Source organism: Carettochelys insculpta, chromosome 1 (assembly GCF_033958435.1).
Source record: "Carettochelys insculpta isolate YL-2023 chromosome 1, ASM3395843v1, whole genome shotgun sequence".
NCBI lineage: Eukaryota > Metazoa > Chordata > Testudines > Carettochelyidae > Carettochelys > Carettochelys insculpta.
The window spans coordinates 205,111,271-205,128,418 of NC_134137.1; the positions used below are offsets into that span (position 1 = coordinate 205,111,271).

The 17,148-nt window shown below is 48.5% G+C and overlaps 1 protein-coding gene across 3 annotated transcripts in view; it reads left to right on the forward strand.

Annotated features, from left to right (window-relative positions):
- The window catches only part of MPZL1 (myelin protein zero like 1), a 49,204-nt gene that overhangs the window by 5,240 nt on the left and 26,816 nt on the right, over positions 1 to 17,148 (forward strand). The window lies entirely within an intron of this gene.

Sequence of the window (17,148 nt, forward strand, 5' to 3'; positions counted from 1 at the left end):
ACGGCCAAAGTGATGATTACAAACCAAGAGCTGTTAATAAGGTAAAGTTCAAGGAGCAGCAGGAATAGCTGACAGCAATAATTGTTTTAAAAACTGTAAATAAGAATAAAAATAGCCAAGAAGACCTGAAGAAGAGGTGTGTATAAGAGAACTTGTCTTTCACTAACAAAAATTGGTACAGTGGAAGATACCACCTCATCCACTTTGTTGTTTCATATACAGGTCAAAACGCTCTAATTCAGAACTCTCTTGGCTGGCAACATCCTTAATTCAGTGTGATTTTAGTTAGCTGGACAGCCACTTATCTTGGGTGTGGCCAAGTTTCCTGTGGTCCTGTAACATTTGTTTACAGGCATGAGACTTGGCTTTGTGTTCTTTGCTGTTGTTTAGCTGTAATCTACCCATAAATGTCTTCTAGGGCTGTCTCAGCTATACATAGCTAAAATTGCCTATCGGCAGTTGATTTTTGTGTCAACTGCATAGCTAAAATCGACTATCTGCGGTTGTCTTCCATGGCTGTCTTCACAGGGGAAGGTCAATGGGAGCATTCCTCTTTGACGTTCCTGATTTCTTCCCTCTTGGGAGGAGCACAAGGGGGGTCAGCTTTGACCCCTGCAAGCATCATTTCATGTGTGCAAAATCAAACCCTGGAAGATCAATAAGTGTGTAACTTAACAAAGAAACACATGTACACATTAAGAGCCACAGGACAGGTTCGAGACACTTTTCCTGGAGATCTTGCCTTCTTGTGAAGATCAACCCACTCAGGGGGTCCATCTTCTGCAGCAGTGTAGATGTAGCCTAAGAGCCCAGTAAGCAGTGGAAGTGTTGGTAATGCCGCTAGGCACTATTGACTTCCTGTGGTTTAGGCAAATTCTCTCATTCAGCGCTGGTCAGATGAGGTATAGCGCCTGTGCGCGTGTGTATATGATTGAAAAATGGAACTATACAATAAAGGTTGTTTTTCTTACCTTGAAATACAACAAAGTCTTTCTTCATAAGGGACAAATGTAAATTGCTTAAAATTACTTGGAGTGAGGGAGTCTGCATACAAATGCCAGCATTTGGCAGATATGTTGGAGAAAAACATTTTCTGGAGATGGATATATTGGAATTTAGTTTGATAAACTGATACATATTCTGTTTTTAGGGACTTTATTTGAGAATGTGCTTAGTAGCCAGATGTTTCAAGGACTATGTCTGGGTTTGCAGGGAATTTAAGTCTGCAGATGTTTGGAGAGCTGGGGTGGAGGGGAGGGGTGCACATTCATTTGAGCATCTGTTGCCAACACCTTTAACTGTACTGGTGCTAGCAAGTTGGGAACCCTCAGGTAGGCAACCCACCAACTGCTGACTGACAATTTACAGAATTGTGTTGATAAAGCTTGAGGTAGGCAGGCAGGGTTAGATGATCCTGTGTGGAAGACTGTACCAGCAGCCAGTGGAGGGTGTACACTAAGGTCCCAATGTTACCAAGTCCAGTTTAGAAATAGCAAAGTGTGACGCTTTTTTTTTTGACAATTTCTGTAGTGTGTAGACAAAGCAATAAAAACCTAAGAAAATCTACAACTTGTTCTCTAATATCTAGAATTTACAAGAGACTGAAGTCTACAGGTTTCCAAGAGAGTGCCATTCCCTGAGTCTGGGTAAGCATGGAAATGTGTAACTTCTTATTGAAGAAATACATGTACACATTAAAAGCCACAGGTCTGGTTTGTGGCACTTTTCCTGGAAATCTGCCTTGTTGCATATCTGCATTTGTCAAGTGCATAAGAGGCTTGAAAAGGTGCCACATGCCTACCTAAAGGCTGTAGGGAGAAAGTTGCTGGTGTTCTCTGCTACTGATATATAATTGTCTGCTCCTAGTTTGTATGGCTGGGGGACGGGGAAGGGGCAACTTGTACAGTGTATGAGTTTGCATGCTTTGTTATGATGGCCTGTGGGATTTAATTTTTAAGGTGTGTGTGCACAGCTACTATATACCTGTAGCAGTGATGGGCAACCTAGGCTAATGGGTGGGCCGCGTGATTGCCCTCTCTCAGTGGACCGCATAACCAAGACAGTCTGCCCTTACCTACTTAGCATCTGCCAGTTGAACCATAGCAACATTTGATTGGATGCACACAACTCTCAGTCAATATTGTGTGCAATCTGCACGCACCTCACTTCATGTGCCCTTGCTTTGTATGCATGTTCCTTTATTAATACCAGTGAGGGGGGAACTATTCTGTCAGAAACCAGTGGAACCTGGCAACCGTGCATATGGGCGTCAGTAAACACATCATCTTGTCGGCCACACATAAAACCCTGGTAGGCTGTAAGTTGCCCACCACTGGTGTACTATGCAGTAATTCATCTTGATCAAATATTTTGTTACTGTAGCATTAATCTTCAGACTTCCCTCCTGCATTGAGAATGAGGGTGGATGCAGCATGTGCTCCATCTGTTGCAAACTTGTTTCAGTTCCTGGGTCCCTTTAGTTCTTGAGATCTCAAAGGGGCAAAGATTGGGCACTGAAGCAGAACAGAGCAAGAGGTTTCTTAGAACAAGGGACCTTTCCGGTAACTGTTGTCTAAGCAGCGTAAACATAAAGGTGGGAATTCAGGACACTTGTAAAATGCCTGAAGCTGTGCCGAGTTGGGTATATTACCGTGCTTCTGGGTGCCGTGATGCCATTCTTTGACATATGAACAGTTTTAAAAAAAAGTATCAATTTAATATTGTTGCTTAATCTTGGCGTATAGGGAGTGTAGTCCACAGGAAAAGAACTGACTGCATTGTAATTATAGATATACGCAACTGGTTGGGTTTGTCAACTCACACAGTCTTGAATAAAAGAGGAACAAATTTTTTGGTTTATATAAGCCATGGAAAATGGTAACTTTTCCTTTGCTGTACTGCCGTAGTGTTTAGATCTTCCTATTAGACTCTGATGTTGGCTCACATCCCCGTCTGATCTGACTTGTTTTTTCTTCTTTTGATACCTACTATTGATGATAATGGGCCATTTCCACCTGGTGAACAGACCTTGTCAGCTCTCACCCTCCCTTTTTCTGGGACCCCACTCTTTAAATACCCCTCTGAAACCCCCCGCCACCCATGCATCTGATGAAGCGGGTCTTTGCCCACAAAAGCTTATGTTCCAAAATATCTGTCAGTCTATAAGGTGCCACAAGACTTCTTGTTGTTCTTGAAGCTACGGACTAACACGGCCACCTCTCTGATATTTGTGTTTCCTCAGTCAGTCATGGTAGGGGGTAAAGGCCCAACAATTCCCTTTTGTGTTTAAGGACTGCCTTCTATGGAATTGTTTTGTTTTACTTAATTATCTGGACCCACCTCATGGATTTCTCTCAGGCTATGTCTACACTTGCATTCCACTTTCAAGAGGCTTGATTTCCCTCAGTTTTCACACAAATTAGCAAATTGAATCAAAACTGGAGGAGATCCAATCTTGTGACAACACAAACCTGCATTGTCTTTGCTAGAGTTGGACTGGAAGGTGCATTCTGGATTTGAGCTGTTAAGAACTGCTTTATTCCTCATGAAGACAAAAAGCTTCAGTGGTTGGTAGAGATCACTGGCCCCTGCAGAATTTTGTACTACTTACTACATTGTTACTTAAACCTGTAACTGCCAGCAAGACTTAATCTGTGACCTAAGCCAACCTTGGGACATCCCCTCTGCACCTCACTTCTAGGCCTTTACTTGTCCTTTTATCTTACTTTATTTAATTACCTTATTATATTTAATTCAGTCTTTTGACTTTCACTTTAAACTTATTTCACCAAGTTTTTTACACATGCTGTGACAAGTCACTTTGTGTTATCATAGTGCCTTGAGCTCTAGTCTTAGACAAGGACCCACTGCATTAGGCACTGAACACAATCAAAATACTCACTGCCTCAAAAGGGAAATTTCTCTGTTACAGGCTGTGGTTGTCTACACAGAGAAATTCAAATTTAAGGCAGTTAGCTCGATATTACCATGTGACTGTCTTCACTGTAAATACTATTAGCTTGATTTTTGGGGAGCACTAATGTCTATTACAATATCAATGGTACCTGATGGGTATAGTGTCAAGCTTGAATTCAAAAGTTTGAGTAAAGGCCAGTGTGGAAGAGCCATGTCTTAACATCAGATTTGTTAGCCTCCAGACATGCCCCGTATGTAACCCACAGTGCTCCGCTTTGGCCTCTGCTCTCCAGGTGTGCAGGAGTTAGGAAGACCATGAATTTTTAAATCTGGAAGCCTATGGCTGTGCCGTCATCTTTGTATGAGAAACTGATGAGAAATGTCTTCCATTCTTTACTATTGGTGCTGTGAGCACGTTTACCCAGTTCAGATAGCCCCAGCACTGAGTTCGTGGTTCTGTCTTCACACTTGTTGCTTTTTCTGTGCTGCCTGGTGCCAGCCGCTGCCCTGCCAAACCTCAGGGGTCGTGCTTACATAAGAGGCTGCAAAACTTCTTCTCAGCTATTTACATTTGTGCACGAACTCCCCATACCCACCCCTTTCCCGCATTCAGCCACATCACGTAGGTAGTCCCCGACTCAACAAAAGGACGTGCCTGCCATTTGGTGCTGCTGGCTACGGCACCAAGGGCGACTAAGATATTTGGGGGCTTGCAGCCAGCATGTGGGGGAAGTGTCTCCCAGCCATAAAGATATTTACGGGGACTAATTCAACTTCTGCCCCCCGCATGCCCCTAGCAAGGGACTAGTGGGGTTTGCTACCACCGGGGGGTGGGGGGAGTCTTCCCCGGCAGCTAGGATAGTAAGGAGGGGGCTACTTCAACATTTCAACCAGCTCTGCAGTGCAGACCACAGGGGCCCCCAAAAATATTTTTGGGGGCTTGCTGTCCATTGGGGACACATGGTGGTTTGATTTGGTATAAAATCTTTTTGCTAGCGTTTGTCTTCATGCTTTGACTACCTCAGAAACACATGGGGGAGGCCAATTGAGATTGCTGTTTCTCTTATAAATTCAGTGTGAGAGATTTCACCACCATCCCCTGTGTTAGCAACGTTTGTGTAGTGAAGGGGGAGGACAAAGCTCTCTTCCTAGACTTTTCTAGCCTCATTCTTCTAACTGAGAATACAGTCAGGGTCCCTGTGTTATTTTCAGGGGTCAGATGTAATCACTGGAGCAGGGACAGTCAGTAGATAGCCAGTTGAGAACACAGTCATTGCCCAGAAGCCTTGTGGTGCGCTGGAAAGCCAAAGACTTTCCCTTCAGCACAACAAGAAGTCCTGTAGCACCTTCTAGACTAACAGATATTTTGGAGCATAAGCTTCCATGGGCAAAGACCCACTTCATCAGATGCCTGAGTGAGAAGAGGAGGTTTCAAAGGAATATTTAAGAAGTGGGGTCCCAGTAAAAGGGAGGGCCAGAGCTGGCAAGGTCTGTTCAGTCAGGGTGGAAATGGCCCATTATCAGTAGTGTACATCAAGAGGAGAAAAAACAAGCCAGATCTGCTGGGGGATGTGACCAATTGTCTGATTCTAAGGTGTGAACTTCCATAGCAAAGAAACTGCTTTTGTAAGGGGCCAGCCACTCCCAGTTTCTGTTTAATCCTTGGTTGATGGAGTCAAACTTGCAAATGAATTGCAGCTCAGATTTCTCTCTCCATTTGATTTTTGTTGTTTGTTGTTGTAGGACTGCTACTTTTTAAATCTGTTACTGAGTGTCTAGGAAGATTGAAGTGTTCTACAGGTTTGTGTATCTTGCCATTCCTGATGTCTGATTTATGTCCGTTTATCCTTTTACATAGAGACTGTCCAGTTTGGCCAATGTAAATTGCAGTGGGGCATTGCTGGCAAATGATGGTTTATTGTATTAGTAGATGTGCAGGTAAAGGAGCCCTGGATGGTGTGGTTGATGTTCAGCACCCTTCAGAACTCTTGTTCAAGCTTTTCAGGGTCCCTGTATTTTCAGGGATTGGATACAGTTACGGAAGGGGTCACTCATTGGAGGGCCAGCTGAGAATTCAGTTACAGAAGAGAGATTTCTGTGAACTTTTTTGCCATCTCTGGATATCAGTGGATGCCTGTAGCTGGGCTGGCTTCCCAGAGGGGTTCTTCCCCCTCCAGCTCAGTGGGAGGCCACTCTGCCCCACTGCCATGGATACCATGGCAAATCCCCAAGTCCATAGTTCTTTTATTCCCACCTTGCGTCAGTTGACTGAGAGGCAACACTTCAGAAGCCCAGCCTTGCTTCAGGTGGGCACTGGGGAAATTAACTTAAGTCTGCGGTCCTATTCCCAGTTACAGAGCCTGGGCCCTGGCCCAGGGCGGGGCAGCCAACAAACAATGTCAGATTGTCTCCTTGCTGGCGAGAGTGCAGGCACTTTGCCAACTTTGGAAGAATGTGTTTGTGGGGGGGGGCGGGACGTAGGCCTACCCACTCCATCAGGTCCTGGCCCAGGGCCCTGGTCACAGCAGAGCTGTCTGCTGCAGGGGTCAGCAGGGAATCCAGACCACAACACGCTGACCCACAGACCTTTAACGGTCCTCACTATTCCCTGGGCCACTTCCATTCATACCCTCAGCACATACCTGAGCATCTAGTTGTGCTCTCAGGGGTTCTAAGACTGGCAGGGTCCCGGTAGTCCAATCCAGGCCTCTGCAGCTTGCAAGTCCTGCTGCCTCAGCTTCACTTGGGTTGGAGGCTGGGGTGAGGTTATGGCTGCTCTTCGGGGGTCAGGTGGGTCTTCTGGGGCTTCCTGAGATTCAGGAATTGGCTGGGGTCCCACGGGTCCAATCCAGTCTGCCACTCTCAGCAGGTCCTCAGCCTCGCAGGCTGGGAGCACAGAGCCATCCACTGGGCCTCAAATGAGGACTCAGGCTGTGCTTCTATAGTCCTGGTCCTGCCTTTTGACTTCTGGTTAGGTGACTGGGAGGGGCCAGGCTCAATCCAAAATGGCTGGTTCCTCCACCTCCAGGTCAGTGAGTGGCACCTCTGCCCTGCTACAGGTGGGTGTGCTTCTCCTGCTGCTGTCCCAGAGAAGAACGTGGGGTTAAAAATGGAGAGAGACAGCTGGAAGGGACCTCAGAAGGTCAAGTCCAGTCTCCTGCCCTCTTGGCAGGAGAAAGTACCACCCCTTTTTTTAAATCAATTTGCCTCAGTTCCCTAAGTGGCCTCCTCAAGGATTGAGCTTGCAACTTGGGGTTTAGAAGGCCAATGCTCAAACCAGTGAACTATCCCTCTCCCCTGAGAAGGAGACCACCCCTCACCTGGCTGCCTGCCTGGCTAGACTGCTGCTCACCTGCCGCAGCACTACTGTCTGTGGCTGCTACAAAGTGGGGCAGGCTTGCCAGCTGCCCTCCCCACCAACCTTGGAGGAAGAGACAGGACAAGGGATGCCAACACCACGAATGCTGCCACCAGCATCGGCATCGTCCCTCTGGCCAGCTGCCGCTCCTTTTCCACTGCTGCTACCTTCACGATCTGCTCCTCCCACTGAGGGGCTGAAGAGGACCTCATCCCTGGCCTGTGGAGGGGGTCAGTGGCTTTGCTTGTCCATTTCTGTGGTGGTGGTGGTAGGAACTTTACCTGCTGAGGGGGGCCAGGGGAGAGGCAGGGAGTCCTCCCCCCAGCCCAGCTGTGCCCTGCCCATCCTTTCACCAACAGCACCACCACCCCAATGACGCCTCCAGCACCCCATTGACTTACCATCTGGATTACCTCTTCACCCCTTAGTGGGGCTGACCACCACATCCTTCTCACTTGGGACTGAGTTAAGCAGCAGTGAGTGATGGACTATCCACGAGTGCTTATGGGTATACACTCCCTTTTTCTCCCTGGACTTGCCCCCCCTGCCTCAGGTGCATTTGGTTGGGGGCTCCTGCAGCAGCTTTACCCTGTCTTTTTCCCTACCGTAGTCTCCAAGTTTGTTTGCTTCTTGCCTACCCCCACCCTAGTCCCAAAGCTTGCTCCTGCTGGCTCCACCCACCCTGAGTTTGCTTTTGCTGCCCTGCACCTGGCCACCCCTCCCCTTCTCTCTCTTAAATTAGTTCCCCTGCCCTGACCCTGCTCAGCCTGTTCCTGCTTCCCAGCCCCTACCCCACTCCACAGCCCCCTGTATCCCCTCCCTCCCCTTTGTCAGCCCCTCATTGCACCCTCTTGATTCATAATTGACCCCCTGCCCCAGTGCAGTCGGAGGAGCTGCCCCTCCCCCCCCCATCAGTTCGAGTTTCCCTGTTTCCCTTACCTCACCAGCACCCTCCACCACCAGCCTCGCGGGGAGAGCTGTTGCCCCCCTCTTGCTTCTAACCTAGCAGGGGGCAGTGGTTGCCCCCTTCTCGGATGTCCTCCCTCCCCTCAGGAGGAAATGGTTCCCCTCCCCTTCTGCCCTGAGCCCTGTCCCTCCCCTTGGCGCCCTCCTCTTCTGTAAGCTGTTAGGCAGAGACCAGTGGAGAGGGTCCCCTCCCACCTGTTTGCTCTCCCCATTTTGCAGGGAGGAGTGGCTGGCACCACCCCCAATACCACTGCCCCCTTGCCCCACCCTTCCTCCTTCAGGAAGGTGCAGTTTCCTCCCTCCCCCTCTCCACTCCCAGCCCCTTGCAGGGAGGAGTGGTGAGCCTGCTCCACACACTCCTCTGCTCGCTGTCCCAAAGGCAGGAGTGGCTGACACCCCTCTGCCACTCATATACTGCTGCCCCCCTTCACCTGCTGCATGGACAGGTGCCTCTGTCCCTACACTGGTTCCCAACCCCACAAATGCCCTTAAACCTCTGCCCCCAGAAACCCCTGCGGCAGCCCTCTTGGCCCCAGGCGCTGCTGCTGCTGCCATGGCTGATGCCTTTCCCCACCGCGCTGGCCAGCATAAATGGTTGGGGGAAGAACGGTAAGGGCCCAGGCAGATGGCCCGAGTCTCCTGCAGCTGCAACAACCCCGACTGTGGCCCCTTCTCCCCTTGCTGCCCCTTGCGCCAGCTCTGCCCCGTGTCACCTGCCACCACCTGTGCTTACGCCCAGGTAGCTGCTCCTCCCCACCCCCCCGAAAGCCACAGCAACATCTGCTCGACCACCGCCTCCAGTTCCCCCTCAAGCGGCCGTGGGCCCTGCCCGACCTTGTCCAGGAGATATGGCCCCCTGGTCCCTACCTCGCCCTGCATCGAAATCTGTGTGTGGGCATTGGTGAGGGTGGTGGGCTCTGCAGCTGCGGTGGCAGCCTCCAGAATGTCTGGGAAGGTAGTATTCTTCCTTGCCTCACAGGCCGCTGCCCAGGAGGGGGTGGCAGTAGGGGGTGTCTATGTGCCCCAGAAGACCCGGGTGTGTGGGTGATACTGACCTTAGTCCTGCCTTCCTGCCTGCCCTCTCCACCCTGGGCAGGCCCGTTTCCACCATCAGCCCCCTCCCGCTGGGCTACAAGGATCACGCCCTCCGCCACATCTTTTTCCTGCCGCCGGCAGGTACAGAGACAAGTGCTGCCGCTGGCAGCGTGTGACGGAGTGGCTTTGGAAGGATTCTTTCTGTTGCCCTTCCAAGGAGCCACCTACAGGGTGGACTAGTCCATGGGTAGCGCCAGTGCTTCGGGTGCTGGGGCACATCTGGAGGGACTGCCCCCTGGCTCAGCCGAATGAGGTGACTGCCCTCCCCCTGGCCCTGTGGCTTGAGAGGGCACCAGTGATGCTGCCACTGGCAGCTCAGTGGTCCTGGCTGCTGCGGCGACACCTGTCCCGTTGCTGCCACCCCTGCCCAGGAATCAGGGGTAGCTCTCCTGGTGGATGGGCAGAGGAGAGGATTGCATGGTCACTTCTGGGAGAGAGGGAGGGCCGGGTGTGGGGGAGAGATTCCCCACCACAACCACCTTGCCTCCCAGGCTTGCCACCTCTGTGCTCTGATCTGACTGAACAGCCCTCCACCTCCCCCATGGAGGGCTGGGTGCTCATCTGGGGGGAAAGACCCATAGCTTGCGGGCCTGGTCCCCGCGCTCCAACTTGGAGGAGCTGGGTGGGGGGGAAGAGTTCCTCTGCAAGCTGGCCCAAACAACGTTGGCCTCCATGAGTGCTGACAGCTGGCACCCCCAAGGTGGACATGCCAGTGCGGGGGGGAATGCGGATTCCCCTGCCCCCACCTCCACTGGCCCAGACTCTGCCTCCAGGTGGAGCTGATCAAGCCCCCATCTCATCTCTGCCCGTCACGACTGCTGAGGTGATTGTCACCCGTGGGGCTGGCAGGGAGGAGCCTGGGGGCATTATTTGGGCTCCATCTTTGAGGAGATCGAGGCCCAGGGTCTGACCCTGCTCACGCAGGGAGAGGAGAACCTGGTACTGGCGGGCCTAGGTCTGGGTGGTAGCTCTGTTCCGCTGCCCCCACCCTCAGGCTGGGGGAGATCCTGACCTTGCCTTCTGACCTGGCTGCCGATGAAGCTGAGCAGCGGGCCCATGGGGCCCCCCATCACCACCATGAAGGGGGAAAGCCTGCTGTTCCTACCCACAGAAAGTCAGGCAACCGTCTCTGCCTCGGCCGATGCCGTGGCTTCCTTCGAACCACCCGTGCCCAGTGTTGGCAAGGACCCCGCTCCCCTCTTTGCCCTCTTGGCCCCCGGCTGAGAGGTGCTGCACCCGAGGGACTCTGACCCTGGGGAGATGTTCACGACCCCGGGACCCTGCTCCCTCCCCCACTCCCGCCCATGCTTTTACTCCCACTCCTACTGCTGCTCCCTGCCATGCTCCCACTTCTGCCGCAGGCCTGTCGTCGCTACTGCCCGAGTGAGGCAAGAGCATTTTGTCAGGTCAGAGAAAAGTTTTATTGTAGTTATGACTGTCATTGAGAGCTTAGATGAGTTCTGCTGTGTGCCCCATTGTATAGGTAAGGCAGCATTTTAGATGTTAGGTAGAATTGATAAAACTCAGGAGCAGCCCTCGTCCGCAGTGTCCCCAGGCTGCTCCTGTGGCCCCGCCGGGCAACCTGCCCCACTTGAGCCACCCACAAACCTTCATGGCTGCTGTGAGTGGGGCTACTCCAGCTTGACAGCCCTGTTGTGTTGCAGGAACCCCCTACCTGCAGCAGGTGACCGGCGGGAGACGGGAGGCTGCTTCAGCTCCTACTGGCTAACTGCAGCTGGTAAGCCTCATCCGTTTAGGATGAAGCTTACCAGTTAAACATTAACATCCCTACTGCTCATAGTGGTAGCTGCTTCTTCATAATTATATTGCCAGAAAAGATTTTCAAGTTCCTTTAATTTTACTGGTAGTTCTCTTTTCTTATGTAATGCTACACGCAGTTTGGAGTTTTGTATGTGATATTTCAACTTCCTCCTTAGATGTGTCTATGCCAGCTATTTCCAGAATGTTGGGTTGTGATTCAAAAGGTGGTTCTGCTTTTAGTTAACTTAGGTTGATTACAACAACTGAGGAAAAAATTATTCTGCAATAGCTATTCTGGTCGATTTTCTTGCGTAGAAAAGAGTTTAAACATAATTTTGTGCTTTTCAAACGTCCTGCTGTAGACACTGGGGTATGCAGGACAAATTCTTTGATGACCTCAGAGTGCAGCCACGAACTATTGCTGAGGGCTGCTGGCACACTTATCTAAAATACTTAATTAGTTGAAAGAAAAACAAATATCTTTGCTTGCATGCATGCATGTCCAAATCATAGTAACTGATGTAGAGATAACCAAAGCAGCAGAAATGTAGCACTTTAAAGATTAACAAAATGATTTATTCCGTGATGAACTTCCATGGGACAGACCTGAAGAAGTGGGTATGTCCCACCAAAGCTTATCACCAAATAAATAATTTGGGTAGTCTCTAAAGTGCTACATTTCTTCTGCTTTGGTTTGTTGGAGTACAGACTAACATGGCTACCTCTCTCTCTTATTTAGAGATAGCAAGTCTGCTGTGGAAAAATATGATGAAGGTTACAGGTATCACTTTCCATAGCAGACTTAGTGTCAGCAAGTTGGGGGACAAATTAAGCCCTGTGGGGAGGATTGGAGAAGGCAGCAGAAGGCTGGAGCCTGAAGCCATGCAACCAGGGCCTGGCACCCCATTACTTACAGGCTGAAGCCCAAAGCTGGAGGTCCCCCACCACATGTGGGTAGGTGAGCAACTCTCCAGCTGCCTGCCCTTCCCATGTTGTGACCAGTGTGCCCTTTAGGCCAAGCACTTGGGTTGCTGCCCAGGAGAGATTCAGGTGCTGCCTATCTGATTGGCAGCATGTGTTTCTACAGGTGGTGCACATCCCATGTGCCTTGGTGTACATAACAAAATTTATTCTGCCCATAAAATTAGAGGGAAGCGGGTTGTGACCCAGGTGATTCCAGAGAGGGGAACGAGACTACCCCTGCTGGAAGCCCCAGTAACCCGCACCAAGGTTATGCATCTAGGAGCACAGGGAGAGGAGAAGGGGCATTGCTTATTTTCCTGCAAATTCCAAGTCTGCTTGTGAAAAGCAGAATTTTGGCTTATTTTAAGCACAGTTTTTGGCTCTGCCGGCTTGTTTTGGGGCATGTGGGGGTTTTAAAGTTGCTTGTTGCTGCTTTTGGTCAGGGCCAGGAGTCAAGCCAATCACAAGACTTGAATGATGTTTTGCTCTAGCTGCTGCATGGCCTGTGTGCATGTACATGGAGGATGTGGCCACAAGAAGAGCCCTGTAGTGTTCGTATTTGAGAAGCACATCACTGAATGGTTGGAGTTGTGGGTGCTGTCTGGAAAAACTGTGCTTGTAGCTCTGTCTGGCAACCTCAGCTGCTAGCTTCTGTATTTAGGCAAAGGTCAAGAAACTGAATAAGGCCCTGTCGGACCACAATTGGGGTAAAATGGTAACCTGTTCAGCTTACTGTTTTCTTATGGAGAAGGGAAGTTGGGGAAGAGATGCATCCTTTTTCATTTTTAACCTATTTTTTTAGGTGCTGTTCCTTAAGGGAGGGTGAATTTGGACTAAATACCAATCTGAATAGTTAGATACACGGATAGGATTTGGGACCTAACACGGTTTACTGGCCTTCTGTTTCTTGCAGTGGAAACAAAATAACAGTAAGATTTCAAGAATATCTAGTTTCCCTGAAATACTTAGAATTGCTTGTGGACTAGGATTATGGGGGAGCTGTGGCATATTATTCTGCCTGCAAGTGAGCATAATATCATTGGAGTGTGTGTGGCTTAGAAATCAGCCTGTTTGGTAGAGCATAGCCTAAGGCAGTGTTTCCCAAAGTGTGGTACACAAAAGGATTGCAGGGGGTACGCAGCAGAAAATAAATGACTAAAAATCTGGAGATAAGCACTGGGACGGCACTGGGGGAGGGAGTGCACCCATAAGACCAGAGCCCTGAAAGCGGTGCGTGAATGATTTAAGTTTGGGAGACACTGGCCCAAAGGAATGCCAGATACCAGTGTGAAGTTCTACTGTTGGCAGCATTCCAAGTTCTTTATCTTTGTGCATTTCTTGTTTTGCGTTTTACCCCTTCCATGTATAGATCTGATACAGTCTTGGGACAGGTGTTATTGGTCTAGGTAAACCAACAGAACTGTTTAACTTCCTTTAGGTGCATTTAATCCAGAAAGTTCTGGAATGGGTGCCCTCATGGGGAATTGCAAGTTATATCAATTTAAATTCACACCTTAACTTATACTGGCATACCAAAGGTAGACAAGCCCTAAACTTCAGTTTCCTTTCTTTTAAAATGTATTGGTCAAGCAAAATCTGCTTAAAATAGACTATATGTTCAATTTGAATAGTAACAGAGAAGCAGCTGTGTTAGTCTGTACTCCAACAAACCAAAACAGCAGAAATGTGGCACTTGAAAGGCTAACAAAAAATGATTTATTCAGCGATGAGCTTTTGTGGGACAGACCCACTTCATTAGATCTCCCATGAAAGCTCATCGCTGAATAAATCATTTTGTTAGCCTTTAAAGTGCTACATTTGTGCTACTTTGGTTTATTCAACTTGTTTCTTTCTTGAAACCTGTTCCATGGTAAAGCTGTTACTGTACTGCAGGAAAACAAAAGAGTTGGGAACTTGATCAATATCACTTGCAGGGGCATGCTAACCTTTCAGCCTTAAATGTCTTAGAAGTATGTCCTGGTTTCTGGGGCTGCTGTGTGTTTACTGAAGATAGTTGTAGATCTTGTCTGACTGGGTACGGAGATATGAGAAGACAGTTGATATGTAAGAACACTTAACTGTCAGTTTCATGTACTTAAGGACCTCCACTGTCAGGAAAGCGAAAGTATTGTAAAAAAACCCTCTTCTTGTCCAAATAACCTTCTTAATACTGAATTCCACACTTCGCTGTATGTTAGCCTTCACGGACATGATTTCTATTACCACTAGCACCAGGTGACTTATACTGCAACTGTGTCAAAGGCACCAGATGAGGTGACCCTGAGCTTTTTCAGGCCAATATGATTCCTGACTGTTGTAGGGAGAGGTGGGAAGGGATAGTTCAGTAATGGAGTCTTGTAGCTCAGTCCTCTGTCTCTTGGGAATGGAGGATGTGGTTATAGATTTAGTGAGGCTTGGCTCAATGTTGGCCCATCTTTGTTCCTGAGATTAATGCAGCTGTGTTGTTGCAGGGGTGAAGACTGTAAGATCTGTTCTTTGTTGAGGTTACAATTTTGGAGACTTTCTACTTTGCAGTATCATATGATCTAATGTCAGCTGGCTGCTCATGTAATTCAGAGGGTACTACCTCCTCCTGGCCTTAACATAGTTCTATCAAAGCATCAGAGTGTGTGACTAGTGAGAATAAACTATCTATTTTATGATGGTTCTGTGATGTGGCCTACTGGGAATCTTACTCTAGGTTTGAGGAACAAAGTCCCCATATGGACTAATTGGGAAACTTGGCTTCCGTTCCAGGAGTGAAGGTTAACAATATCCAAGTGTACACCAGGTCTTCAGTCAAGCTCCTGTGTAATAAATGTGGGTTGAACAGGGAGATAACCCTTAGAAGCATGGTGGGGGACTTTTGTGTGTAACAGTAGCCTCTTTGGAGCAAACAGTTTGGTGCTTACTCCTTCCAATTGGTAACAGTTAATCCTCTGTCTCCAGTACAGACAAGGGGTGTTTCAGTGATGATTTTTCTTTGCACATTTATATTGAGGGCATCTTGTTTGTTTTTCTTGCTTGTTTTGAGGGCTTAAAACAATGGATTGTTTTCTGTTATAAGCTCCACTTCATTAGCAGACCAATCTACTTATAGCAGTGCAACTTTGTGTTCACTTCACTGAATTGCCAGAAAACTGCTTATGTGTTCAGAATAAACATTTGGTGGTAGGGTCCAAGGAAGGGAGATTGAGTAGAGAAGGGAAGCTCTGACCCAACCTTTTGTTGAAAATCCACCTCTTATCCTCTGTCTAGTTTGGCAAATTACACAAGGTATTTGCTTATCTCTTGCAGATGGTTGTTGGGAGAAGCTTTCCTGGCATTTGTCCTATCCACACAGGGCCAAATATCAGGGAAACCCTTCTGTCTCCCCCCACCCTGGCTGCACTGAGACATCCCTTCTTCCTTTTTCTAAGAGGATGACTGGGATGTCATTGGGAGACATCTGGGCTCCTGACAGAAGCCTGCAGTTTAGACGTAGCCTTAGAGCGCTGTTTCTGATCTGTATGGTTGGTTCGATTCAAAGGCAGTCAGTAATACCAAGCCTTCCCTGGTTTCATAAATAAGCTTGTTCTGTAGGACCGTAAACTGTAGAGCAAAGGTTCTTAATTTCTTTCTGAGGCCCTCCCTCAAACATTCTATAAAAACTTGATGGTCCTCATATGCCAAAACAATTGGTTATAAAAGGTTGGGCTGGTGTCAGGGGAAGAAAGCAGTGCCATGCCCTGGACTTCAACTTTAGCCCTGGGTGGTAGGGCTTGGGGCTCTGGGCTTCAATTCCATGCAGTGGGGCTTTCTGCCTTAGAACCCAGCAAATCTAATGCCAGCTCTGCTTGGCAGACCCCTAAAATCTGCTCATAACCTCGAGGGAATCGCAGACATCTGGTTGAGAACAGCTGTTCTAGAGCATTGTGCAGGCAAACTCTTCTGCCGAAGATAATCTTACTCTGAGTGATATGAAATCTTTCAGGCTTGTTTTCACTCTGAATACTTGCAGCAGACTTGCCTTCCCAGATTGCTGGCTATCCGTTCTTAAACCAGATCTCATCAGCATTATAGGGAAATATCTGGAGGCTGCCTCAGTTTAATCTTCGTCTTTTGTATTACTGACATTTATAAACTGTTTCCCAGGCCTGCCGTGTGAGGGTGATCTAGCTCTCTTGCAGGTTAAACTCTGATCTAAGAGTTGCTGTTGCCTCTCCAAAGCTTACTCCTTGGGAAGTGAGGAGGAAGAATGGGTGACAGATTCCAGTCTGTATGACAGACTGAGCACATCTGTCACTGGCTCAGTAATGAGAAATCTTGGTAAACAGATCCTCCACTTGAGGTGCTATAGGAGTTGAAACCTTTGATAATGTTGTAAGTCAAACTATTCATGTGTATTTTGTTGATAATTTAATTAGGACTCCTGCTGAAGTGAACAAGGAAATGGTAACATTATATGTCTTAGAAAATCAGGTAGTACATTTAGCCAGTTAGATTCTCCCCCCGCTTTATTTTGAATGGAGTTGAACTGGGTGTTCTGTTCCAATTCCAGTAGAAATTAAGTGTGGTGGAGAAAGGGAATGATATGAACCAAACAGGAAATAGATTAGCAGCAGGTCCAAAATATTTCTCAAGTTTAACCTTTCAAAGACTGCCGGGGGAAGTTGAAACAATAAGTATGAGGGAGTTTGATATCAGGAAGCATCTGTTGGCACAAAACACCCTGTAGCAAACACCACCAGGATGGGGAAGCAAGGTGAAGCCAATGAGTCCGTGCTATAAACCTGATGCAATATCTGTACAGCACATTACCATAGGAATAATGCTGCTGCCTGGCTGGTTTTCTCATGGGCTGGGTCTACAAGTGCCCCTTCCTTTTGAAAGGGGCACGTTAATGAGCGGGTTCGAAAGATGCTAATGAGGCACTGCAATGAATATGCAGTGCCTCATTAGCATAACGGTGGCCATGGTGATTCGAAAGTGCGGCTTTTCAAATCGCACACTGCCCGCGGAGACGGGACCTTCCAGAAGGACCCCCCCGAGTTTTCGAAAGCCCTTCTTCCGATCACAGATCACAGATCGGAAGAAGGGCTTTTGAAAAC